The sequence below is a fragment of the Lolium rigidum genome, chromosome 2 (genome assembly GCF_022539505.1).
Source record: "Lolium rigidum isolate FL_2022 chromosome 2, APGP_CSIRO_Lrig_0.1, whole genome shotgun sequence".
Taxonomy (NCBI): domain Eukaryota; kingdom Viridiplantae; phylum Streptophyta; class Magnoliopsida; order Poales; family Poaceae; genus Lolium; species Lolium rigidum.
In genome coordinates this window covers 52638774-52666222 of record NC_061509.1, presented here as the reverse complement: position 1 = coordinate 52666222, position 27449 = coordinate 52638774, and the positions used below count along the sequence as shown (strand labels likewise).

The window sequence follows — 27449 nt, the reverse complement described above, 5'->3', positions numbered from 1 at the left end:
CTGAACAGATCGAGATATGTCGCACGTACCGATCTGGTGGAGGTGGCGGTGGAGGTGTAGCAGATGATGTCGCAGCAGTAACGTTGTTGATGACAACGTTGTTGACGACAGGGACGACGGGTCGAAGTAGACGACGTTGAAGACGACGGTAGGCAGTACCGCGCGACTAGGACGGAAGGCGACCCGTGATGAAGAGTTTGAGCAGTCGCGCAGAGCGCTTCCCAAAAACCTAATTCGCCCTCTCCCATACAGGATCGCAAGGACGAGCGGTTCCGGAGACCTACTCTCCCGTTCGCCGATGCACGTCGGCGTGCGTGATGGAGTAGGCTATGATGGCGGCTGATACGTCTCAAACGTATCTATAATTTCTTATGTTTCATGCTAGTTTTATGACAATACCTACATGTTTTGTTCACACTTTATATCGTTTTTATGCATTTTCCGGAACTAACCTATTGACGAGATGCCGAAGTGCCAGTTCCTGTTTTCTGCTGTTTTTGGTTTCAGAAATCCTAGTAAGGAAATATTCTCGGAATCGGACGAAATCAACGCCAAGAACCTTATTTTTCCACAAAGCTTCCAGAACACCGGAGAGAGACCAAAGGAGAGCCAGGGGCCCCACACGCCAGGGCGGCGCGGCCAAGGGGTGGGGCGCGCCCCCCTAGTGTGTGGTCCCACCAGGGCCCCTCCGAGGCTGCCCTTCCGCCTACTTAAGGACTCCGTCGCGAAAACCCTAAAAGAATAAGCCATGGTACGAGAAACCTTCCAGAGCCGCCGCCATCACGAAGCCAAGATCTGGGGGACAGAAGTCTCTGTTCCGGCACGCCGCCGGGACGGGGAAGTGCCCCCGGAAGGCATCTCCATCGACATCACCGCCATCTTCATCACCGCTGCTGTCTCCCATGAGGAGGGAGTAGTTCTCCCTCAAGGCTAAGGGTTGTACCGGTAGCTATGTGGTTCATCTTTCTCTCCCATGTGATCTTTATGTGATCATGAGCTTTGTGATCTAGTTGAATATCATCTATGTGCTACTCTAGTGATGTTATTAAAGTAGTCTATTCCTCCTTCATGATGTAATGGTGACAGTGTGTGCATCATGTAGTACTTGGTATAAGCTATGATTGTGATCTCTTGTAGATTATGAAGTTGACTATTACTATGATAGTATTGATGTGATCTATTCCCCCTTTCATAGTGTAATGCTGACGGTGTGTGCGCTATGTTAGTTCTCGGTCTAAATTGCAATGATCTATTATGCACTCTAAGGTTATTTAAATATGAACATCGAATGTTGTGGCGCTTGTTAACTCCGGCATTGAGGTGCTCTTGTAGCCCTACACAATGAATGGTGTTTGTCATCCAACAAGAGAGTGTAGAGAAAGTAGTATTTGTTTATTCAGTTATGTGATCAATGTTGAGAGTGTCCACTAGTGAAAGTATGATCCCTAGGCCTTGTTTCCAAACATCGAATCTCCGTTTATTTACTGTTATGTTGCATGTTTACTCGATGCCATATTTTATTCAGATTGCTATTACCACTCATATACATCCATACTACTTGTATTTCACTATCTCTTCGCCGAACTAGTGCACCTATACATCTACAAGTGTATTAGGTGTGTTGGGTGATACGTCCCAAACGTATCTATAATTTCTTATGTTCCATGCTACTTTTATGATGATACTCACATGTTTTATACACATTATATGTCATATTTATGCATTTTCCGGCACTAACCTATTGACGAGATGCCAAAGAGCCGATTCGTTGTTTTTTGCTGTTTTTGGTTTCGAAATCCTAGTAAGGAAATATTCTCGGAATTGGACGAAATCAACGCCCAGGGGCCTATTTTTCCACGAAGCTTCCAGAAGACCGGAGGGGAGACGAAGTGGGGCCACGGGGCGCCGCCACACTAGGGCGGCGCGGCCTAGAGGGGGCCGCGCGGCCCTAGCGTGTGGGGCCCCCGTGACTCTCCCGACTCCGCCCTTCCGCCTACTTAAAGCCCCCGTCGCGAAACCCCCAGTACCGAGAGCCACGATACGGAAACCTTCCAGAGACGCCACCGCCGCCAATCCCATCTCGGGGGATTCAGGAGATCGCCTCCGGCACCCTGCCGGAGAGGGGAATCATCTCTCGGAGGTCTCTTCATCGCCATGATCGCCTCCGGATCGATGTGTGAGTAGTTCACCCCTGGACTATGGGTCCATAGCAGTAGCTAGATGGTCGTCTTCTCCTCATTGTGCTATCATGTTCGATCTTGTGAGCTGCCTATCATGATCAAGATCGTCTATTTGTAATCCTTCATGTTGTGTTTGTTGGGATCCGATGGATATTGAATACTATGTCAAGTTGATTATCAATCTATCATATATGTTATTTATGTTCTTGCATGCTCTCCGTTGCTAGTAGAGGCTCGGCCAAGTTGATACTTGTGACTCCAAGAGGGAGTATTTATGCTCGATAGTGAGTTCATGCCTCCATTAAATGCGGGACGATGACGAGAAAGTTCTAAGGTTGTGGATGTCTTGTTGCCACTAGGGATAAAACATCGATGCTTTGTCTAAGGATATTTGTGTTGATTACATTACGCACCATACTTAATGCAATTGTCTCGTTGTTTACAACTTAATACCGGAGGGGTTCGGATGATAACCTGAAGGTGGACTTTTTAGGCATAGATGCATGTTGGATGGCGGTCTATGTACTTTGTCGTAATGCCCTGATTAAATCTCATAGTACTCATCATGATATATGTATGTGCATTATTATGCCTTCTTTATTTGTCAATTTCCCAACTGTAATTTGTTCACCCAACATCTGCTATCTTATGGGAGAGACACCACTAGTGAACTGTGGACCCCGGTCCTATTCCTTACATCTGAAATACAATCTACTGCAATTGTTCTTTACTGTTCTTCGCAAACAAACAACATCATCCACACTATACATCTAATCATTTGTTTACAGGAAGCCGGTGAGATTGACAACCTCGCTGTTACGTTGGGGCAAAGTTACGTGATTGTGTTGTGCGGGTTCCACGTTGGCGCCGGAATCCCCGGTGTTGCGCCGCACTACACTCCTCCGCCATCAACCTTCAACGTGCTTCTTGACTCCTACTGGTTCGATTAAACCTTGGTTTCTTACTGAGGGAAACTTGCTACTGTGTGCATCACACCTTCCTCTTGGGGTTCCAAACGGACGTGTCAACTACACGCATCAAGCAAATTTCTGGCGCCGTTGCCGGGGAGATCGAGACACGCTGCAAGGGGAGTCTCCACTTCCAATCTCTTTACTTTGTTTTTGTCTTGCTTTATTTTATTTACTACTTTGTTTGCTGCACTTAAACAAAACACACACAAAAATTAGTTGCTAGTTTTACTTTATTTACTGTCTTGTTCTCCATATCAAAAACACAAAAAAATTAGTTACTTGCATTTACTTTATCTAGTTTGCTTTATTTACTACTGCTAAAATGAGTAATCCTGAAGTTGAAGTTCGTTCGTTTAAACAACAAGGTGGAGAAAGTTTTAAAGATGCTTGGTATAGAATTAGTGATGCTCATCATAGGTGCACTAAGAAACACTCCACTATTATCCTACTTAGGAACTTTTATGTTGGTATATCTAGTTGGAATAGGTATGTTCTTGATACTCTTTCGGGGGGTAATTTCCTAGGTACTCCTGCTTTAGAAGCTAGTTGCATCATTGAGAGTCTAGTTGGAATACCACCTGTGAATGAAACTAAAATTGAAATCTCTCTTGAGGACGTCATGAAAAAGTTGGAAGCCATAGAGAAAAATCTCCAAGTGTTGAGACTAAACTGGGGGTATTACTTGATAATACTGATAAACTTGATAAATCCCTAGGAGGAATTAATGAAAGAATTGCTATTTTAGAAACTTGTGCTATCCATGATAATCAAACCCATAGAATTGGTAAACTTGAAGAAGCTATGGGAAAATTGGGTTCAACTTTTTCTTCTCTTAAATTTAAGGAGAAAGCTTATGTGGGCAAGGAGCAAAAATTCATGTATGTCTCTAAGGTGCCTAAGCCAAAGAATTATAAGCCTAAAATTGATAAAACCCTTAGTGCCACTATGGGAAATTTAGATAATGGAGCATCTAAGGTACCCACTGCAACAAGTCTTGTTTGTGAGAAATTTTTGATGTCAATGCTTCGTCTCTTGATAATACTTGATACACACTTTCTGCGTCTAGCTGAAAGGCGTTAAAGAAAAGCGCTTATGGGAGACAACCCATGATTTTACTATAGTACTTTGTTTTATATTTGAGTCTTGGAAGTTGTTACTACTGTAGCAACCTCTCCTTATCTTTATTTTATTGCATTGTTGTGCCAAGTAAAGTCTTTGATAGCAAAGTCAATACTAGATTTGGATTACTGCGCAGAAACAGATTTCTTGCTGTCACGAATCTGGGCAGAATTCTCTGTAGGTAACTCAGAAAAATCTGCAAATTTACGTGCGTGATCCTCATATATGTACGCAACTTTCATTCAATTTGGGCATTTTCATCTTAGCAAGTCTGGTTCCACTTTAAAATTCATCTTTACGGACTGTTCTGTTTTGACAGATTCTGCCTTTTATTTCGCATTGCCTTTTTTGCTATGTTTGATGGATTTCTTTGTTTCATTAACTTTCAGTAGCTCTGTGCAATGTCCAGAAGTATTAAGAATGATTATGTCACCTCTGAATATATGAATTATGCACTGACCCTCTAATGAGTTTGTTTCGAGTTTGGTGTGGAGGAAGTTTTCAAGGGTCAAGAGAGGAGGATGATACAATATGATCAAGAAGAGTGAAAAGTCAAAGCTTGGGGATGCTCCCGTGGTTCATCCCTGCATATTTTAAGAAGACCCAAGCGTCTAAGCTTGGGGATGCCCAAGGCATCCCCTTCTTCATCGACAACATTATCAGGTTCCTCTAGTGAAACTATATTTTTATTTCGTCACATCTTATGTGCTTTACTTGGAGCGTCTGTTTGTTTTTGTTTTTGTTTTTGTTTGAATAAATCGGATCCTAGCATTCTTTGTGTGGGAGAGAGACACGCTCCGCTGTTTCGTATGAACACATATGTTCTTAGCTTTATCTTTAATGTTCATTGCGAAATTTGAACTATTTCATTCATTGATATATGGTTGGAAACGGAAAATGCCGCATGTGGTAAATGGTATAATGTCTTGAATAATGTGATACTTGGCAATTGTTGTGCTCATATAGATCTTGTTTAAGCTCTTGCATCATGTACCTTGTACCCATTAATGAATAACGACATAGAGCATGTTAAAATTTGGTTTGCATGATTGTTCTCTCTAAGTCTAGATATTTTACGGTTGAGGTGTTTGAACAACAAGGAGACGATGTAAAGTCTTATAATGCTTACAATATGTTTATATGTGAGTCTTGCTGCACCATTTCATACTTGAGTTTGCTTCAAACAACCTTGCTAGCCTAGCCTTGTATTGAGAGGAATTCTTCTCGTGCATCCAAATCCTTGAGCCAAATACTATGCCATTTGTGTCCACCATACCTACCTACCACATGGTATTTCTCCGCCATTCCAAAGTACATTACTTGAGTGCTACCTTTAAAATTTCTATTCTTTACCTTTACAATATATAGCTCATGGGACAAAATAGCTTAAAAACTATCGTGGTGAAAATATGTACTTATGTGCCTTATTTCTTAGTAAGTTGCTTGCTGAGCGGTAACCATGTTTTCTGGGGACGCCATCAACTCTTTTACCTTTGTTGGATATCATGTGAGTTGCTATGCATGTTCGTCTTGTCTGAAGTAAGGGCGGTTTTCACAATCAAATGGTTTGAGTATGCATACTGTTAGAGAAGAACATTGGGCCGCTAACTAAAGCCATGATTCATGGTGGAAGTTTCAGTGTGGACAGCTAAACCTCAATCTCTTATGAGAATATTATCTGTTGTTAAATGATTAAGCATTAAAAGAGGAGTCCATTATCTGTTGTCTATGTTGTCCCGGTATGGATGTCTAAGTTGAGAATAATCAAAAGCGAGAAATCCAATGCGAGCTTTCTCCTTAGACCTTTGTACAGGCGGCATAGAGGTACCCCTTTGTGACACTTGGTTGAAACATATGCTATGCAATGATAATCCGTGTTAACCCAAGCTAATTAGGACAAGGTGCAAGCACTATTAGTATACTATGCATGAGGCTTGCAACGTATAGGATGTCTTATACATAACTCATATGCTTTATTACTACCGTTGACAAAATTGTTTCTATGTTTTCAAAATGAAAAGCTCTAGCACAAAAATAGTAATCCATGCTTCCCTCTACGAAGGGCCTATCTTTTACTTTATTGTTGAGTCAGTTTACCTATTCTTTCTATCTTAGAAGCAAACACTTGTATCAACTGTGTGCATTGATTCTTACATGTTTACCTATTGCACTTGTTATATTACTTTGTGTTGACAATTATCCATGAGATATACATGTTGAAGTTGAAAGCAACCGGTGAAACTTATATCTTCCTTTGTGTTGCTTCAACTCCTTTACTAAGAATTTATTGCTTTATGAGTTAACTGTTATGCAAGTCTTATTGATGCTTGTCTTGAAAGTATTATTCATGAAAAGTCTTTGTTATATGATTCATTTGTTTACTCATTATCTTCATCATTGCTTCGAATCGCTGCATTCATCTCATGTGCTTTACAATAGTATTGATCAAGATTATGATAGCATGTCACTTCAAATATTATCTTTGTTATCGTTTACCTACTCGAGGGCGAGTAGGAACTAAGCTAGGGATGCTTGATACGTCCCAAACGTATCTATAATTTCTTATGTTCCATGCTACTTTTATGATGATACTCACATGTTTTATACACATTATATGTCATATTTATGCATTTTCCGGCACTAACCTATTGACGAGATGCCGAAGAGCCAGTTGCTGTTTTCTGCTGTTTTTGGTTTCAGAAATCCTAGAAAGGAAATATTCTCGGAATTGGACGAAATCAACGCCCATGGGCCTATTTTTCCACGAAGCTTCTAGAAGATCGGAGGGGAGACGAAGTGGGGCCACGGGGCGCCGCCACACTAGGGCGGCGCGGCCTAGAGGGGGCCCGTGCGGCCCTAGCGTGTGGGGCCCTCGTGACTCTCCCGACTCCGCCCTTCCGCCTACTTAAAGCCTCCGTCACGAAACCCCCAGTACCGAGAGCCACGATACGGAAAACCTTCCAGAGACGCCGCCGCCGCCAATCCCATCTCGGGGGATTCAGGAGATCGCCTCCGGCACCCTCGCCGGAGAGGGGAATCATCTCCCGGAGGTCTCTTCATCGCCATGATCGCCTCCGGATCGATGTGTGAGTAGTTCACCCCTGGACTATGGGTCCATAGCAGTAGCTAGATGGTCGTCTTCTCCTCATTGTGCTATCATGTTCGATCTTGTGAGCAGCCTATCATGATCAAGATCGTCTATTTGTAATCCTTCATGTTGTGTTTGTTGGGATCCGATGGATATTGAATACTATGTCAAGTTGATTATCAATCTATCATATATGTTATTTATGTTCTTGCATGCCTCCATTAAATCTGGGATAGTGACAGAAAGTTCTAAGGTTGTGGATGTGTTGTTGCCACTAGGGATAAAACATCGATGCTTTGTCTAAGGATATTTGTGTTGATTACATTACGCACCATACTTAATGCAATTGTCCGTTGTTTACAACTTAATACTGGAGGGGTTCGGATGATAACTCGAAGGTGGACTTTTTAGGCATAGATGCATGCTTGGATGGCGGTCTATGTACTTTGTCGTAATGCCCTGATTAAATCTCATAGTACTCATCATGATATATGTATGTGCATTGTTATGCCTTCTTTATTTGTCAATTACCCAACTGTAATTTGTTCACCCAACATCTCGCTATCTTATGGGAGAGACACCACTAGTGAACTGTGGACCCCGGTCCTATTCCTTACATCCGAAATACAATCTATCGCAATTGTTCTTTCATTGTTCTTCGCAAACAAACAACATCATCCACACTATACATCTAATCCTTTGTTTACTGACAAGCCGGTGAGATTGACAACCTCGGCTGTTACGTTGGGGAAAAGTTACGTGATTGTGTTGTGCGGGTTCCACGTTGGCGCCGGAATCCCCGGTGTTGCGCCGCACTACACTCCTCCGCCATCAACCTTCAACGTGCTTCTTGACTCCTACTGGTTCGATTAAACCTTGGTTTCTTACTCAGGGAAACTTGCTACTGTGCGCATCACACCTTCCTCTTGGGGTTCCCAACGGACGTGTCAACTACACGCATCATTGGGGACACAAGAGACTTCTTGTATCGTGATTGCAGGGTTGCTTGAGAGGGATATCTTTGACCTCTTCCTCCCTGAGTTCGATAAACCTTGGGTGATCCACTTAAGGGAAAACTTGCTGCTGTTCTACAAACCTCTGCTCTTGGAGGCCCAACACTGTCTACAGGAATAGAAGCGTGCGTAGACATCAAGCATATTTTCTGGCGCCGTTGCCGGGGAGGTAAGGTAAAAGGCACTCATACTCCGGTCCCAGGTAACTAAGTTATTTTCTGGTGCCATTGTGAGTGCTCGAAGCTATTTCCTTTAGATCCTGCAATTGCATCTTTTTGTTTCTTGTTTTACACTAGTAAGGCATAATGGAAAGCAACTATGAGCTTTTTAAGCTATTTCCTGAGTTAAGACATGGATGGTTTGATGCGAAAATTAAAAAACCTATGGAATCTTATTTGCATACTAGTAGCAATGATATTAGTATGAACTCTTTGAACACCATTGTTGCTAATGATATGGAAAATTCTAAGCTTGGGGAAGCTGGTTTTGATGAGCATGACATTTTTAGTCCCCAAGCATTGAGGAGAAAATTTTCTTTGATGATACTTTGCCTCCTATTTATGATGATTATAATGATAGTGGTCTTTTGGTGCCGCCTACTATGGAGAGTAAATTTTATTATGATTATACTATGCCTCCTACACTTGATGAGAATAATAATGATAGCTACTTTGTTGAATTTGCTCCCACTATAACTAATAAAATTGATTATGCTTATGTGGAGAGTAATAATTTTATGCATATAGCTCATGATAAGAATGTTTCATTTGATAGTTATATTGTTGAGTTTGTTCATGATGCTACTAAAAATCTTTATGAGAGAGGAAAATATGGTTGTAGAAATTTTCATGTTACTAAAACACCTCTCTTTTTGCTGAAAATCTTGAAGTTACACTTGTTTTATCTTTCTATGCTTGTTGCATTATGCTTCATGAACTTGTTTATTTACAAGATTCCTTTTCATAGGAAGTGGGTTAGACTTAAAATTGTTTCTTATTTGCTTCTTGATGCTCTCTTTTGCTTCAACTCTTATTTCTTGCGTGAGCATCATTAAAATTGCCGAGCCCATCTTAATGACTATAAAGAAAGAACTTCTTGGGAGATAACCCATGTGTTTATTTTGCTACATTTTTTGTTGTGTCTTGGAAGTTGTTTACTACTGTAGCAACCTCTCCTTATCTTTATTTTATTGCATTGTTGTGCCAAGTAAAGTCTTTGATAGCAAGGTTCATACTAGATTTGGATTATTGCGCAGAAACAAATTTCTGTCTGTCACGAATTTGGGCCGGGTTCTCTGTAGGTAACTCAGAAAAATCTGCCAATTTACGTGAGTGATCCTCAGATATGTACGCAACTTTCATTCAATTTGAGCATTTTCATCTGAGGAAGTCCAGTGCCTCTAAAAAATTCGTCTTTACGGACTGTTCTGTTTTGACAGATTCTACCTTTTATTTCGCATTGCCTCTTTTGCTATGTTGAATGGATTTCTTTGTTCCATTAACTTCCAGTAGCTTTGGGCAATGTCCAGAAGTGTTAAGAATGATTGTGTTACCTCTGAACATGTGAATTTTTGATTATGCACTAACTCTCTAATGAGTTTGTTTCGAGTTTGGTGTGGAGGAAGTTTTCGAGGGTCAAGAGAGGAGGATGATATACTATGATCAAGAAGAGTGAAAAGGCTAAGCTTGGGGATGCCCCCGTGGTTTATCCCTGCATATTTCAAGAAGACCCAAGCGTCTAAGCTTGGGGATGCCCAAGGCATCCCCTTCTTCATCGACAACTTATCAGGTCACCTCTAGTGAAACTATATTTTTATTCAGTCACATCTTATGTACTTTACTTGGTGCGTCTGTTTGTTTTTGTTTTGTTTGAATAAATTCATGCTTGTGTGAGAGAGAGACACGCTCCGCTTTTTCATATGAACACTGGTGTTCTTAGTTCTATCTTTAATGTTCATGACGGAGTTGAAAACCGCTTCGTTAATTGCTATATGGTTGGAAACAGGAAATGCTTCATGTGGTAATTGGTATAATGTCTTGAATAATTTGATACTTGGCAACTGTTGTGCTCATATAGATCATGTTTAAGCTCTTGCATCATGTACTTTGCACCTGTTAATGAAGAACTACATAGAGCTTGTTAAAATTTGGTTTGCATGATTGGTCTCTCTAAGTCTAGATATTTTCTGGTTAAGGTGTTTGAACAACAAGGAGACGATGTAAAGTCTTATAATGCTTACAATATGTTCATATGTGAGTCTTGCTGCACCATTTTATACTTGAGTTTGCTTCAAACAACCTTGCTAGCCTAGCCTTGTATTGAGAGGAATTCTTCTCGTGCATCCAAATCCTTGAGCCAAAAACTATGCCATTTGTGTCCACCATACCTACCTACTACACGGTATTTCTCTGCCATTCCAAGCAAATACTTCATGTGCTACCTTTAAACAATTCAAAAGCTATTATCTCTTATTTGTGTCAATGTTTTATAGCTCATGAGGAAGTATGTGGTGTTTATCTTTCGATCTTGTCATTTACTTGGACGAGACTTTCACCAATGGACTAGTGGCATATCCGCTTATCCAATAATTTTGCAAAAAGAGCTGGCAATGGGGTGCCCAGCCCCAATTAATTAACTTGCATTAATAATTCTCTTCACATGTTTTGCCCTGATCTATCAGTAAGCAACTTAATTTTGCAAATAGACACTCCTCCATGGTATGTGAATGTTGGAAGGCACCCGAGGATTCGGTTAGCTATGGCTTGTGTAAGCAAAAGGTTGGGAGGAGTGTCATCCATAAATAATGAAACTAAAATACATGTGTAAACAAAAAAGAAGAGGGATGATCTACCTTGCTGGTAGAGATAACGTCCTTCATGGGAGCCGCTCTTGAAAGTCTGGTTGATAAGGTAGTTAGAGTACCCGCTACCATTCGTTGACAACAACAAACACCTCTCAAAACTTTACTTTTATGCTCTCTATATGATTTCAAAACTTAAAAAGCTCTAGGACATGATTTAATCCCTGCTTCCTCTCGCGAAGGGCCTTTCTTTTACTTTATTGTTGAGTCGGTTTACCTACTTCTTTCTATCTTAGAAGCAAACACTTGTGTAAACTGTGTGCATTGATTCTTACATGTTTACCTATTGCACTTGTTATATTGCTTTATGTTGACAACTATCCATGAGATATACATGTTACAAGTTGAAAGCAATTGCTGAAACTTAATCATCCTTTGTGTTGCTTCAATGCCTTCTACTTTGAATCTATTGCTTTATGAGTTAACTTTTATGCAAGTCTTATTGATGCTTGTCTTGAAAGTACTATTCATGAAAAGTCTTTGTTATATGGTTCAGTTGTTTACTCATTGTCTTTACCATTGCTTTGAATCACTTCATTCATCTCATATGTTTTACAATAGTATTGATCAAGATCATGTTGGTAACATGTCACTTAAGAAATTATCATTGTTATCGTTTACCTACTCGAGGGCGAGTAGGAACTAAGCTTGGGGATGCTTGATATGTCTCAAACGTATCTATAATTTCTTATGTTCCATGCTAGTTTTATGACAATACCTACATGTTTTGTTCACACTTTATATCGTTTTTATGCATTTTCCGGAACTAACCTATTGACGAGATGCCGAAGTGCCAGTTCCTGTTTTCTGCTGTTTTTGGTTTCAGAAATCCTAGTAAGGAAATATTCTCGGAATCGGACGAAATCAACGCCTAGAACCTTATTTTTCCACGAAGCTTCCAGAATACCGGAGAGAGACCAGAGGAGAGCCAGGGGGCCCCACACGCCAGGGCGGCGCGGCCAAGGGGTGGGGCGCGCCCCCCTAGTGTGTGGTCCCACCAGGGCCCCTCCGAGGCTGCCCTTCCGCCTACTTAAGGACTCCATCGCGAAAACCCAAAAAGAATAAGCCACGGTACGAGAAACATTCCAGAGCCGCCGCCATCGCGAAGCCAAGATCTGGGGGACAGAAGTCTCTGTTCCGGCATGCCGCCGGGATGGGGAAGTGCCCCCGGAAGGCATCTCCATCGACATCACCGCCATCTTCATCACCGCTGCTGTCTCCCATGAGGAGGGAGTAGTTCTCCCTCGAGGCTAAGGGCTGTACCGGTAGCTATGTGGTTCATCTCTCTCTCCCATGTGATCTTTATGTGATCATGAGCTTTGTGATCTAGTTGAATATCATCTATGTGCTACTCTAGTGATGTTATTAAAGTAGTCTATTCCTCCTTCATGATGTAATGGTGACGAGTGTGTGCATCATGTAGTACTTGGTATAAGCTATGATTGTGATCTCTTGTAGATTATGAAGTTGACTATTACTATGATAGTATTGATGTGATCTATTCCCCCTTTCATAGTGTAATGGTGACGAGTAGTGTGCGCTATGTTAGTTCTCGGTCTAAATTGCAATGATCTATTATGCACTCTAAGGTTATTTAAATATGAACATCGAATGTTGTGGCGCTTGTTAACTCCGGCATTGAGGTGCTCTTGTAGCCCTACACAATGAATGGTGTTTGTCATCCAACAAGAGAGCGTAGAGAAAGTAGTATTTGTTTATTCAGTTATGTGATCAATGTTGAGAGTGTCCACTAGTGAAAGTATGATCCCTAGGCCTTGTTTCCAAACATCGAATCTCCGTTTATTTACTGTTCTGTTGCATGTTTACTCGTTGCCATATTTTATTCAGATTGCTATTACCACTCATATACATCCATACTACTTGTATTTCACTATCTCTTCGCCGAACTAGTGCACCTATACATCTACAAGTGTATTAGGTGTGTTGGGGACACAAGAGACTTCTTGTATCGTGATTGCAGGGTTGCTTGAGAGGGATATCTTTGACCTCTTCCTCCCTGAGTTCGATAAACCTTGGGTGATCCACTTAAGGGAAAACTTGCTGCTGTAGGCTCTTGGAGGCCCAACACTGTCTACAGGAATAGAAGCGTGCGTAGACATCAGCGGCGCAAGCAGAGAGAGGTGGAAACCCTAACTCGTGTATTAGATATATTCCTGCGGTAGCCGGGCAAGAGATTATATAGGCTCAAGAAACCCTAGGCAACATGGGGCACGACCACGTCGCGGGCACGTTTCGAGTCGGTTACAGATAGCCCACGGTCTGGGAGCGACCCGAACCGACTAACTGTGACGCGTCCGTCTAGGACTCTGTTCGTTTTCCTGAGCTGCAAAAAGTAAGGAAAGTCTCGGCTCGAGGCTCAATCCACTCACCACGAGCGCGGCGCGCGTCGTGACATGTCGAGTCGAGTCGAGTAGAGAGGAGCGAGCGAGGAGGAGGAGGAGGAGCGCGCGTGTAGCACTCCTATTCTCACTCACTTACTAGTGGTGGAACAACCCACCTTATAAGGTGGTCTAACTTCCTCCCAACTTTCCATGTGGGACTAAACTTCCCACCTCTTGCCACTCCCTAGTGAGCTGCCACCCACTTGGGCTCAAACTCACAAGGCTGCCACTATGTGGGCTTTGAGATTTATAGGGAAAACTGAAATCTAATTTGGGCCACTAAAAATGGGCCCAATATTTCAACAATCCCCCACCAGATCTCAAATCCCCATTTAGAGATTTCCAATACTCGCTGCTTGTTTATATACTAGTGTTTCAGCGGAAACTGTTAAGTTGAACTTCCGCCTAGAACCTTAAGCTACATCCATTCAAACTTGAACAATGGACTAAGCCTTGAATTGCAAGTTTTGCGTGAACAGAGTTTCACTCAAAGTCATGACCAGTACATGGCTGCCAGTAGCCTACCCCGCGGGTGAAGCATATGCGTCATACTTCGTGGTCTCTTCATGAGTTTTCTAGAGATCACCCAAAATCTCATAGATTGCGACGTTTAACAATCGGACTCATATAGGTGTGTTATTTCAAGAATGCTCTGTAGGACAACATCTTTGCTAAAATAGCCAACATAAACACATTAAGACATGTTGCCAACCTGCCTTACAGCAATTGAGAGTTGTGCATTTTCACATAGAGAGGGTTACATAATACTCTCCTCAATTAAACCACTAGTTTGTTCTTCCCAGGTCCTAATTCACGGGATCTCCGATCACAAAGGTTGGGTTACCACTATGGCGTAACATCAACGGGTCTCAAACCCATCTCTCTCGATGCACTTTCTATCACATTACGTGATAGTCCCTTTGTAAAGGGATCTCGCCAGGTTTTTGTCTCTGTTTGAATATATGTAACGGTTATTACTCCGGAGTTTCGCAATTTCCCGACGGACTTCAAACGTCTCTTGACGTGTCTTGATGACTTCGCGTTATCCTTAGAATTGTTCACTTTGACAATTACAGTTTGATTGTCACAATTCAAAAGGATTGCCGGAACAGTGTTTTTCAACCACAGGCGGGTCCATCAAGAGCTCACGCAACCATTCCGATTCAACAGTGGTTGTGTCTAAAGCGATAAGTTCTGCTTCCGCAGTTGACCTCGTCAATATGGTTTGCTTGCAAGATCTCCATGACACCGCGCCACCTCCAAAGGTAAATACATACCCACTTGTGGCGTACAGATCAGCTACATCTGAGATCCAATTCGAATCACTATATCCTTCAAGCACAGCTGGGTGCCCTGAATAGTGAATCCCATAACTCATTGTACCACATAGGTAGCTACCGTGGAACTCGAAGAAAAAGGAGTCAACTGCAACAAGATGGAGAACTCAATCAATGAAGTCAATGGCAATGAAGTCAATGGAGTCAACTTCTACATCAGCTAGAGTGGAAACCTATACTAGTAATAGAAGGGAACCATTTCCCTAATCCTAGCACCTAAGTAGCTAGAGTTCTATAGCAAGCCAAGTAGCTCTAAGAGCTAGTGTTAGCAATAGGTTAGGCTACGAGTTGTTCTTTTGGAGCTTTATTTGAAGTTTTACCTCACTGTAAAGTAGGAGGCTATGTTGATCTTCTGTAAACAGTTCGTGTATCCTTCTATAGACATGACTTGGACTCGCATATGTTTCTGTTGTACCACTCTGAGGGATGTAATATGAGTGGAACGGTGTTTCACTTGTGTTATGTCAACGACTTGCGGGATCTTCTGTAAACAGTTCGTGTATCCTTCTATAGACATGCCTTGGACTCGCATATGTTTCTGTTGTACCACTCCGAGGGATGTAATATGAGTGGAACGGTGTTTCACTTGTATTATGTCAACGACTTGCATATTACACCATGCAGTGGTATGCTGGGTCACTGCAGTGATCGAGCAAATCCTCCAAATATGAGTCGTTCGAGGACGACGAATCCTGGTGCAAAAATTGGGCGCACGGACTCAAGCTCATCTATTATGCACGAAATTGACCGCTATATTACTAGCCACCTACGGGATCCACAAGACAAATGCATAAAATAAAGGTAAATCATGTGCGTTGCACGGAGAGAGAAGAACCGCTGCGGTCAGTTTGTGGAGAGGAGCGGCAGGGATGGGGCAGAGAAGGGGAGGAAGCCTAGGGCGCGTTTGGTTGCCTGGGATGATTTCCTGCATCACTGGCGCGGGAAGGAGCCCCCTGCGCGTCCAAGATGGGCCATGGGCCATAAAAGCGACTTTGTTTGGTGGTCTGTACGGAGATTTTTTGGTCCTGTGGAGATTTGGGCTCTGGCCGTTTGGTAGGTCGGTTTTCAGGCCTTGTAGCTGCCCATAACGGCGCCCCTGCTGTTTGGTTGCAACCCATAATCCGGTTCTGGTAACCTCTTCCCTTAAGTGGTGAGGTTACCAGCGATCGACAGCATAATTAAGAACACAATCATAGACGACATAGAACTTAGAAGTGATCATAGACGACACAAGTTCACGACACAACATTTTGCAGGCACGACCATAGTTCTGGACACGGCAGACATGATCATAGTTGAACACACTAGACACGACCAGCAACTAGACACGACATGGTACCAGGTTAGCTTCAGACATGGTTCTCGGAGATGATGCACCTGGTGTCATCGCCATGGTACGGGCACCTGCTCACCACCTCAGTGCAGGTGTGGTCGAAGATGACCACACTGTACTCCAAGGAGGACACCTTCCTGAAGGTGACAAACGGGCCTACCTTGAGCTGATGGGCGACGGCGAAGGCCGTCCATCCCTGGTCGATGAATGCGTCATCGCCTTCTCTCCTCGTAGTCATCCTCCAGTTGCATTCGGTGTTGGTGGTGACGATGATGTTGGAAGGGATTTCTCCGAACCACTTGACGAAAGCTTTAGGGATCATGAGCCGGCCGAAGGTGGGCTTGAAGATGATTTTGAGGAAGTGGTCCGGCCCTGGCTCCTCGTGGAAGTGGCCGACCTTAGCCGGCTTTCCACGACGCTTCTTCGCCGGTCCCTCGCCGAGAACCTCAGCAGGTGACCCAAGCACGATCTTCTCAGTCTGCCAGAAGAACACAAGCAATTAGAGGTGTGCCTGCTCACAAGTAGTGTAGATGAAAACGGACATTGATAACATTAGTAAGGCCTCATACATTTGCTCACACGACAGACATAGGGAGTGTCCACAAACTAAGTGTAGTGTGCTACGACAGTGGCACACATGACTAAGTTTGAGGCCACCACCCAGCCTTCCATTGTGCCTTTGTTGAATCATTGGCCAATTCACCAGACATACGAAAACGAGGCCTCATATGTAGGATCACACTGCAGGCAAAGGGACTGTCCCCAAACTAAGTCTAGTGCGTCAATGATTCAACTATGGCACAATGGCAGGCATGGTGCTGCCATCAAACTTAGTCATGTTCGCCAGTAATATGGCACACATGACTAAGTTTGATGGCAGCACCATGCCTGCCGTTGTGCCATAGTTGAATCATTGACCAATGCAGAACTGAAGCAGAAACATGCAAAGCAGGGTATCAGAGACCTCATACAATGAGGACATATGTAGGAGATGTTTGAACAGAACCAATGGCATGGTCATGTTAAGTCATGACATAGGTTCTGATCAATCATCTCCTCATACTATGATCCCAGATTATAATCATTGACCTAGTTCAATCAAGAAACAACACAAGTAGCACTTCAAATTGAGTACATTACGAGTGGTACTTAGGGTACATTACAAATTGTACTTATGCCACATTACAAATTCTCGTACAATACATCTACATCACATTCATCACTCGTCACAAGTAGCCCCGATCCTCTTGAGCTTGTTCTTGATTGCAAAGTTCACTTGAAGCAGATCGTATATGTCATACTCTAGCTTTCTCTTCCCAGCCTCCAAAGCCTTTTTTTTCTGCCTCCCATTCCTGTTTCTTAGCCCTCATCACTTGTGTTTGTGTTCTCTGCATATTCTTGAGCATTGCAACTTCCTTCTTCAAGTTCTCCCACTCCTCTTGCGTCTGAACAAACTAGCGCGACTCAGCTCAATCTTTCGCACAACAATGACAACATGGTAAATCCAAACACAAAAAACCTTCGCATCTATGCATGCACAGTACAATCTGCCAGTTTCACCAATCCAAAGCCGGTCTAGGAAGGATCTACCACAATCCGACACTATAGTAACATATCTAAGCAAATCGAGACCGTGAAAAGCAAGAACTGGACAAGAACAGCAAGAAATGGGGACGAACACCTTGCAAACGTCAATCCGACCGCCATCCTAACGAAAACCCTAGCAGATCTAATGTGCATGTCGTCGGAAATGCCCGAGAATGGCATGTCGTCGGAAATGCCCGAGTACGAAGGTGATAAGGAGAGGTCGTTACTGCCATTGTTCCGGCCGAGGACGAGCTCGAGGTCGTGAGCGAAGTCGAGATGCCGATGAAGACTGCGGAGCAGATTGCAGCCAAAGTCGCGGTGCTGGTCGCCGAGGTCTCCTCCTCCGGTACCGGTGCTCCTCCGTGCGTCGGTCCGGTGGATTGGTCGGCGGGAGGGGAACCACTAGCTGATGTGACAGTTTGGGGGAGGTGAGAGTGCGGTCGCGAGTGAGAGGAAGGAGAGAGGAGCGGTGAGGCTAATTATGGCGCGTGTTCCCGAAGGGACACGGCGTCTCCGCCTCCCTTCCCCACGCGTGCAGCCTTCTGGCCGCAACGGGCCTGGCTCCGGAGAAACTGCCATTCCCGGCGTTCCTCCAGGGCCTGTCCCAGGGATGCTATGAGAACCGATTAATGCAAGAACGCGGCTCGACCCAGACATCCAAACGAGCCAGAAATTGCTGGCCCCATACAAGCCAAGGAGCATGCAGGGTACCAAACGCGACCCTAACTATTCGGTGCGCCCGAGCTTCAGGTAGGATCCATGGCGACAAGCGGCACAGAAGGGACATGATCTCATCGATACCGCAAGCGGCAGTCTCCCGCGGGTGGGGAATAGACGCAGCGGACGGTGCAGGAGTTTCTACCAGCCAGAATCGGGAGAGGGGTCTAGGACGCGGGCGAGATCCGCGCAGTGGCGGCAGAGGAGCTTGGAGGCAAGGCGGGTTGAAATGTCCTTGGCTCGATGAAATTTCCCTGGTGCCAACGCCCTGGTGGGCCTGGTCCGGATAAAGGGCACCCTTGGTTCTGTCGTGGAAACTACGTGTCTACTGTCTAGGGGTTGGGAGGCCGAGTTTGTCGAGCACCTTAAAATAAATTAAAGATCCTACGGATTTACGTCCTGGACTGGATCAATTTTTTCGCACAAAATAATAAAGAAGCTGTTTTTTTTTATAGAAGAAGCTGTTTTTTTAAGGCTACGGGTCTGCTAAAGTTGCTCTTAGGATTCTATCGGTAAATTTTTCAGAACAACTATTTTTTCCTCATCTGTCTTTTAATTTCCAGGTTATTGGCTCTGCGACCCTGCCGCCAGCCGCTGTGAGCCCGCGCACCCGCGCGACGTCTTCACGTACCAGCCCAAGGAGGAAGGGGTCACCGAAGTCCGAAGATGTGCACGAGTGCCCAGCCTCCTCCTCACCCGCCCATCTCCGCTCAAGGCTTCGTTGCCGCGCGCGGCAGATATCGTCGGCAAGGCCGGGAATCGTGTCCTCCCACGTCTACACCTCATGCACGTCTCCCCTCCATCTTCCGCCGCATTCCACACCCACCCCTGCCCCCCCCCCCCCCGTGGTATATACCTTGCCCCGCCCGGACAGTGCTCGACAGATTGTCCGTGAGGTAACTTTTGTACATTTCATGCTTTTTCTCAGTGTCAGTAAATTTGTAGTCGAAATAGAGAAGGAGAAAAAACCACTTCGCTCTCCTTGGGTCGCCCCCTCCAGGCGACCGAGGGGGGGAAACCCTACCCGCGCCGCCACCGCCTCCCCTTTCCCCTCCTCGTCGCCCCCCAGAGACGCCACCGGGCTAAGCCCGCGACGCTGGTGAAGGGGGCGACGGGGATCTGAGCCCTTGGCCCCCCGCACGGTGTCTAGGTGGAGGATCTCCGCGCCGGGATCGCCATGACCATGGCCAGTGGCGGAGCCAGCATATCAACTCTGTGTTGTCAGCATGAAACTATGTAGTCAAATACACATATTTGTATAATTTTTAAATTAATTTTTGCAATTTTCAGCTCATATTGACAAAAAACTGTGTAGTCAATTGACTACACAACTAAGGCATGGCTCCGCCACTGACCATGGCGGCTGCTCGACGGGTTCCTTCGTTGACACCGTTGGTGATCACTGTGTGCTGCTCTCAATACCATTGCTTACCTGGTGCTGCTACTGCTTCTGCCTTGGCGCTCTTGCGAGGAGGACATCACCGGTTCAAGCTGCATTTCCGGTTTATCTTTGTGTGTTTGAGTTGGGTGTTGTGTTGTAAGTTGTTTATTAATTTAAAGCAGGGCTTCATGCCTTAGTTTAAAATAGTAAATTTGTTGTCAACACTGCATTGCACATAACAGGAGGCTTGTACAAAAAAAAAAACATCACTCGTCGTCAAAGGAAGTGGAAGAAGATGATATTTTGAGATGGCGGTGGCTTTGATCATTCGAGAGGAAGAGGGGAAAAAGATTAAGATCTGAATCTTTTTATTTTGATTATTTGCTTGACTTGGACCATATGTTGTGCCTGAACTTGAACTTTAAATTTGAAAACAATGATTTTGAAATGCGTGCATTAGAAACATTAAGATCTGAATTAATATGTTGTGTAAATGTAGTTTGCATATGCAAAAGGATGGGATACATATCAAAGAAAACGGAGTTAAATTTAGGGGATGAATTAGTTCCTACCCTCTCAAACCCCTCAAATTGTTGGGAGTTAAGTTTAGGGAGGTGGTAGATGGAGTTAAGTTTTAGGAGAACGGCTAGAAAAGCTCTTAGGTGATAACTCCGTGTGACAGTTCACTTCCCGTAGGAATTCTTTGGAGCAAGAAAAAAAAATCTGTTCCAAACAGAGCCTACACAATGAAGGTTCCTGAGCTTAGACTGCGCAGACCTTTTTCAAGAGCAACTTAAGGTAAGCTCCTACGACACACAAATTGCAACCTGTAACCGTACGAAAGGGTGAATACGCGTGGAACTTGTGTGTAGAGTAAAACTGAACATCACAACAGAAGGTACACCTAGAACATGCCATGTAAATCAACTGCAGACTGGAAAGTGAAATTAGATAGTCAGTGCAGGCTTCAGTAATAATAGCCTTAAACTTCAACAACCGTCTTCTGAAAGTTCAGTTCAAGGGCAATAGTGATCCCTTCCTTCCCTTGAATATATGGAACGTGGTTTCACAGCATAGGGTAGCTAGGTTCGTGCTAACAATTTAATTTAGCCACCACGGTAGAAGACGGGAGTGAATCAATCCTGACAAAATGAGTTTTGTATCGCCTACATTTTCCAGATAGCGGTGAAGCTCTAACTGGCTATGGTCTCGAACTTGAGGATGATCCCGTGGCTGAATAGCTCCTGGTAGAGCAGCTTTGCGCCGTAAGGCACATTGATCTTCACTATGTTTTCCGCAGACTTGCAGAACTTGCAGTAGGGCCCATGGACCTTCCTCCCTTCGTCAGTCCGTACGATCACGTTCGCCACCCGCTCGCACCGCTGACAGACGTGCAGCTGTGAGGGGTCGCTCAGCGTGAACAGCCGCTCGTTGATGTTCGTGGTGGCACCATGGCCGAGGAGGCAGTCGCGCTCCATCCCCCCGAACTTGAGACCGCCAAACCTCTTATTCTCCTCCACTGGCTGCCTTGTGAGCGGGTGCACCGGCCCGGTGTTACGGAACTTCACAATGTCCTCAGACATCTGTTTCAGCCTCTGGTAGAAGGTTGGGCCCATGAACACCAAGGACTGCATCCTATCACCGTTTTGACCATTCAGAACGCTCTCACCTCCCCACCTTGAGAAACCAGCCCTAGGATCAAATCCAGAAAAATTGAAGATGATCATTGTTTGCAACAGAATATATTGAACAAAAAACAAATCAAACTCATAGTCACACACTTACTTATGCAGCTGCTCCGTGATCACGTCCACCGATGGAGTGGTAAATGGTGTGGCATATCTAGTCATCCCGCCAAGGGCAATTCCCTTGCCCAACGCAGCCTCAAGCAGCTGACCAGGAGTCTGACGAGTTGGAAAGCCATGTGGATTTATCACAATGTCTGGAACTATTCCTTGGCAAGTAAACGGGAAGTTCTCCTGAGAATCTAACAGACCAACAACCCCTTTCTGGCCATGCATACTGGCGAACTTGTCGCCAACACAAGGTGAGCGGGCCTACACCACGTAAGTGTCAGGTTTATGTAATGATGACTAAATTTAACAATGGCATAAAGAGCTGGAGAAATAAGGAACCAAAAAATAAGGATGCATAAATACCATGGCACCTTGAGGTGACCTCAGAGGCTCAGGGCTCTAATCTAAATAAATAATAGAGCCAAATATCGTAGGCAATATCATCTACTCTCTCCGTCCAAAAAAGGATGTCTCAACTTTGGCTAAATTTGCATGAATCCATACACTAAAACATGTCTAGATACATACATATTTTGATAAAGTTGAGACATCCTTTTGTGAACCGAGGGAGTACTAAAATTATAAAACCAAGGTCATGCATAAGACGTGCAAAATTAGTATTGAACCAATCAAGCAAAAGCAATTGCGATCCGTAATATGATTAAATCTAGGCAGTATCTAGGAGGAACATATGTCACTTTTGTAGAAAAATAAAATTGATACTGAAATTACATTTTTAGCCGCACAACCTACAACGTTTAATCTTTTGCATATAAATACAACTACCCTGATCAAATAGAATGACATGCAGAACTGTATTGCAGTACCAATGCCACAACGTGTGTAAATAAGGATCATGAAATAAAATGCTTTGTTGAAGATTATACTATTCACCTGTCTTAGAGTAACAACTGCATAGTTGTTCCCATCATCATTAGCTGATAGTACAACCTTCTCTACATGCCCTTTTTCAGTATGCATAAGCTTCACACTATGATCTTCACCAGACTCTGAGACCTTCCCGATGACAATGTCGCCACTTCGAAGATTTGCTCCAACATATGGTAAGCCATCGACATCCAGACTATCGACAAGTCCTTTCTTGCTTTGGGTTTTTCCAAAATCAATCTTTTCCCTGTTTTTGAGTCGTCTGGTCACCTCTTTGTTTTGTGTCTGTGCTTTGTAGCTCCTGAAATGAAGTGTTCGGAACATACCACGCTCTAAAGAAGCCCTGTTGAATACCAGGGAGTCTTCTTGGTTAAATCCTTGATGAACACTGACTGAGACTATTGCATTTTGGCCATTGAAATACTCTGGTCTAGTATGGTCTTTCTTACCAAGACAGTCAGACACTACAGTTTTGAACAGGGGTCTCTGTGGATAGTACATTTGATGAAAAACGGTATCAACTCTATACTGAGAATTTGTAGACGAGTAGCCAATAGCCTGTTGTGATAGTTTAGCTTCCATCAAAACCCTCTTGGCAGCATTGTGGTTGGCAAAGGGAATGATACCACAACTCAACCCTAGCAAGAAAGAAGGGTCAAGTTCACAATGGGTATAGTACAAAAGACCCTCTTTTTTATCCCCTGAAAAGAGATCCCTAATTCCACAAGCACATTGGATATCCTCCTCCTCTTCAGCACCAATCAGCTCAATTATATTTTGCTGCATAAGTTCCATCAATGAGTAGGATCCAGCATTCAGTTTAGTGATGCATTTAAGATTCTCAACAACAAGAAGTGGTCTTAGAATTCTCCCTGCATCAGAAAAGATGCGAACTTCCTTATGTTGCTTGTCCCTTTTGATTTCCACCTACATAAAGTTAAGACATGGCAACAAAAACCATGTTAGTACACGTATGTGCTTTCACATGCTCCGCAAAATAAAACCATACATATGAAAACCATTTTCCCATGCTTGCAGCAAAAATGGCCCAACAATGATTTATCCCAAATATACAATGTCTCTGAGCTCGGAGGATTACCTATATTTGGTAAGAAACTACGAATCAAGCACAAATGAATAGTGGAAATAAACCATGAGAAGTATTTTATTGGCATGAAAGATCAAATGAATTAGGTAAAGAAATTAACATGCCCGAGAACGTAAAAAACTAATAAACATGCTCAAAAGTGAAAATTACACAGTTAGGCAGAATCAGCAAATATGCAAATTGCAAACCTGTGCATCAATTTGCTTGCTACGTCTCATATTCCTTAGATGCATAACAAATTCGCTTGGGTATGCACACGCACCAACCAAATTTCCATTCATGAAAATCTTATCTGTACCGCCAAGCTCTTGTACAAGAATTTCATCCAGTTTCTTCATTCCACAAGAAACAAATAAGTCAAGCAAGGGCGCACTATTTACAGAGCTAACCACAGCACTAACAGCTAGATTCTTCCCAAATCCACTTTCACCATCAGCAGTAGACATAAAACACAGCCTTCCCCAGTAAGAAGGATTCCTACAAAAATATTTCCCATGTCAGTTCACAATAGGATATTTAGAACTTTAGAAGGCATATAGTATTCTTGTAAGATTATGTGTAAACAGGAACAACTTACGGATATCTAGCATCTCCAGCACTTCCCCAATATGAAGACAATTGTCTTGTCTTCCTCAAGCCAGACATCATTTGAAGCGGATTTGTTCTCATAAGGGTTGCAACGATCCCTGAGCACTTACAATATTTATATGGATGGCACCAGGAACCGGTGGAGAAGGCATGGTTCAGACCATTGGTAATAGTTGACGCATTAACATAATGTTCTAGAACTTGTAAGTCACTATCACCACTCAAATGTCTCTGCATTACCTTCACCATGTGTTTCTCTGCACGTTTAAGATGCCCTCGAAGTTCTCTATGAAGCAGCTGACATGCTAGATCTAGCCTCTTGTTCCGGAAATCATATTTATTGTCACATTCCCAGCGGCGGCAGTAGGCCATTAGTAGACGTTTCATCATGTAGCCCAAGAAAATTGCTTTGGACCTATTGCCACTGACACCAGGAAATAGGTACTTACCCACATATCCATCAAAGGGTTGTTCTGGTGGAGACTTTGTTTCTTTGATAAACTTGTCAACATATTGACGGGCTCTATCTCCTATGCGGAAGGCTTCACATTGTGCATGAGATTCTTTTATGGTTGCTGATATTATGTTTACTAAAGAAGAATCACAATCTTGTATGTCAATCATATCAAAAGCTTCCTTATCTGATGATACACCCAGTGCAAAAAACATTATCCATATGGGAATAGTCGCACTCAAGAAGGACAGGTTAATGACTTTGTGGAAACCACCATTCTCTTTAGACTGAACAAGGTTAACATAGACTTTTTCTTCTTTGATTTGAGACAAGTAACAGGCATACCAGCCCTTGAAGTCACTTACCCAAATCTTGGATAAGCATTTCTGTTCTTCAGCAATAAATGCCTACAGAGTTGCAAGCAGTAAACATTTGAGGTTAAAAAAATCTATTATGGTACGAAGGCAACCTTTGTACATGGCATAAGTAAAGGCTTCCATATAGTCAATCCAGAAGAGAGTAAATCTAAAGAAAGTTGGTCAATGGGAAATTCAGCAACTGAAATTTTCTTCAAGAGAATTATAGAGAGCTGGCTTGACATATCTCTGCTGGAATACTATTTTTTATTTTTTACTAATTCAGGTCTGACTTATTCGAACGGCCCTGTATTTAATTATTCCAGAGCAGATCTAAGAAGCACTGGATATGAAGTTCCAGTTGAACTATGGTCACATTATTAAAATATAAGTCACAAGTTAAGATATATTTTGCTAAAATGAAATACTTATGGCAGTAGCAAGATCCCTCTAATGCATGACTGATGTATAGAGTGGAACTCAGAGGTTCTACTAAATATGTGTCATCACACATCTAAAACAAGATAGTTTCATTAAAATTGCAGAGTAGCAGCGGTTTGCAGCTCCTTTAAAGTCTATAAAAATGTGAGATACAATGTGATGATAGAATGATCATGTGTAAAATTAGTTCAGAACAGAATGAACATGATAAATTTTGTCAGGCAATACCTTTTCCATTCCCTTTATTATAAAGTATCCACCAGAATCAAACTGGCACTCAGTTTCCCTGAGTTCATGCAGCCAGCACAATTTTGACTTCACCATGACAGGTAACCTACCAACAGTGACCCATTTAGTTTCTGAAGGTAATATAACTTTCTTCGGGATATATGGTTCTTTTCCGGTTTTCGATCCGTCGCCTTGCCCAAGTGAGTAAACCTGGTACAGCCAAAACACAAATAAATCAGATGGAACAACATATGATAAGATTTCAGTACAAAAATTCAGTGTGGTATCGTAACCGCATGCAGACACACGAATAGCTTTAACTTGCATCCGTTAATTAAGAGATGAATATATTTTTGTGGTATCACCAAGGCCAGACATGTCAAAATCAAGCTTAGAATCCTGAGGAACAGCATAATCAACACATGCAATGCAAACTTACAAGAGCTTGCAGGCACGGTAAGAGGAACCATAAGAGAGAGACATGGATAAGTGTGACATGTGACAGAACGCAACAAGTAAACATCAGTGTCACAACAAGCTTAAACCCATAACTTTTTTGATACTTCAAAAGTAGCAAATACTATAGAGAACGATTGGGATAAATATTAGATTTCCTATGAAAGCATTCAGCAATCTATCATTCCTTTTCTTGTATATGGTCCAGTTACTTCTACCAAATACAATCCAGCTCCACCTATACCACTGAGCAAGGACCAAGAAGTAAGGAGCATCCTGACCTGAACAGTCATTTCTACATTCATCTTCGAAGAATATGTCATCTTCTGAAGGCGGGCATGTACAGGCTTCATAATGAGTGTCTGCTCATCGAGATCGCAGTTGTCAGCCCAAAACTCCGGCCTCTCAAGCTTCACTCTACCAAACTTGATGGTTGCATGTCTCCACACACCACCTACATTCTTTGAAGGATCATAATCAGGCTCAACGGTAATTTCCCCAGGGAATCAAAGAGCTCCTGGAGTCCATGGTCGACAAAATCATTATAGGAGTTTATCTGATGACTGACTAGTCCTCTTTCATTGAAGAATGATCTTGCCGCTTCTTTGCAAAACTTCTCCAGGCTTTCAACACTGATGTCAGTTGGCACTTGTGCAGGTGGGTTTGAAGAAGACTTCACTTCTTCTTCATCTTCCATAGATGGTATTCCTTTCAAGTCCACATCCATAGGACAGTGCCCTCCGCCGGCATCAGGAGATGGATGCAGAATCCCTTTTGCATACTCTTTTACATGGATCCCTTCCCCATCGTCATCCAAAACCATGAAGTCCATGACATCAATCTTAGTATCTAATCCATTTGGTGAACGCAAGCCTTTCGTTTCTGGCTCTTCCATCGCTAAACCACCAGGGAGCTGCCCCCCCTGCCAACAGAAATATTGTTTTAGTTTCCACAACAAACACACATAGAGAGAAATAAACACATACTACGTATCCGTAAATCACATTGATTTGCTGATCCATAGAGAGAAATAAACACACACTTTGCGACTTTAAGCCATACATGATTTGTAATGAGTCTGAAGTTTGCTGGTTGTAACTCTGAACTGAATTTAATAAAAGCGGCCTATGCATCGATTGATGCAGA

The 27449-nt window shown here is 43.2% G+C and overlaps 1 pseudogene; it reads right to left on the bottom strand.

The window, feature by feature from the left end:
- Positions 1 to 21181: 21181 nt before the first annotated feature.
- LOC124686459 lies at positions 21182 to 27198 on the bottom strand (annotated as a pseudogene).
- Positions 27199 to 27449: the final 251 nt, after the last annotated feature.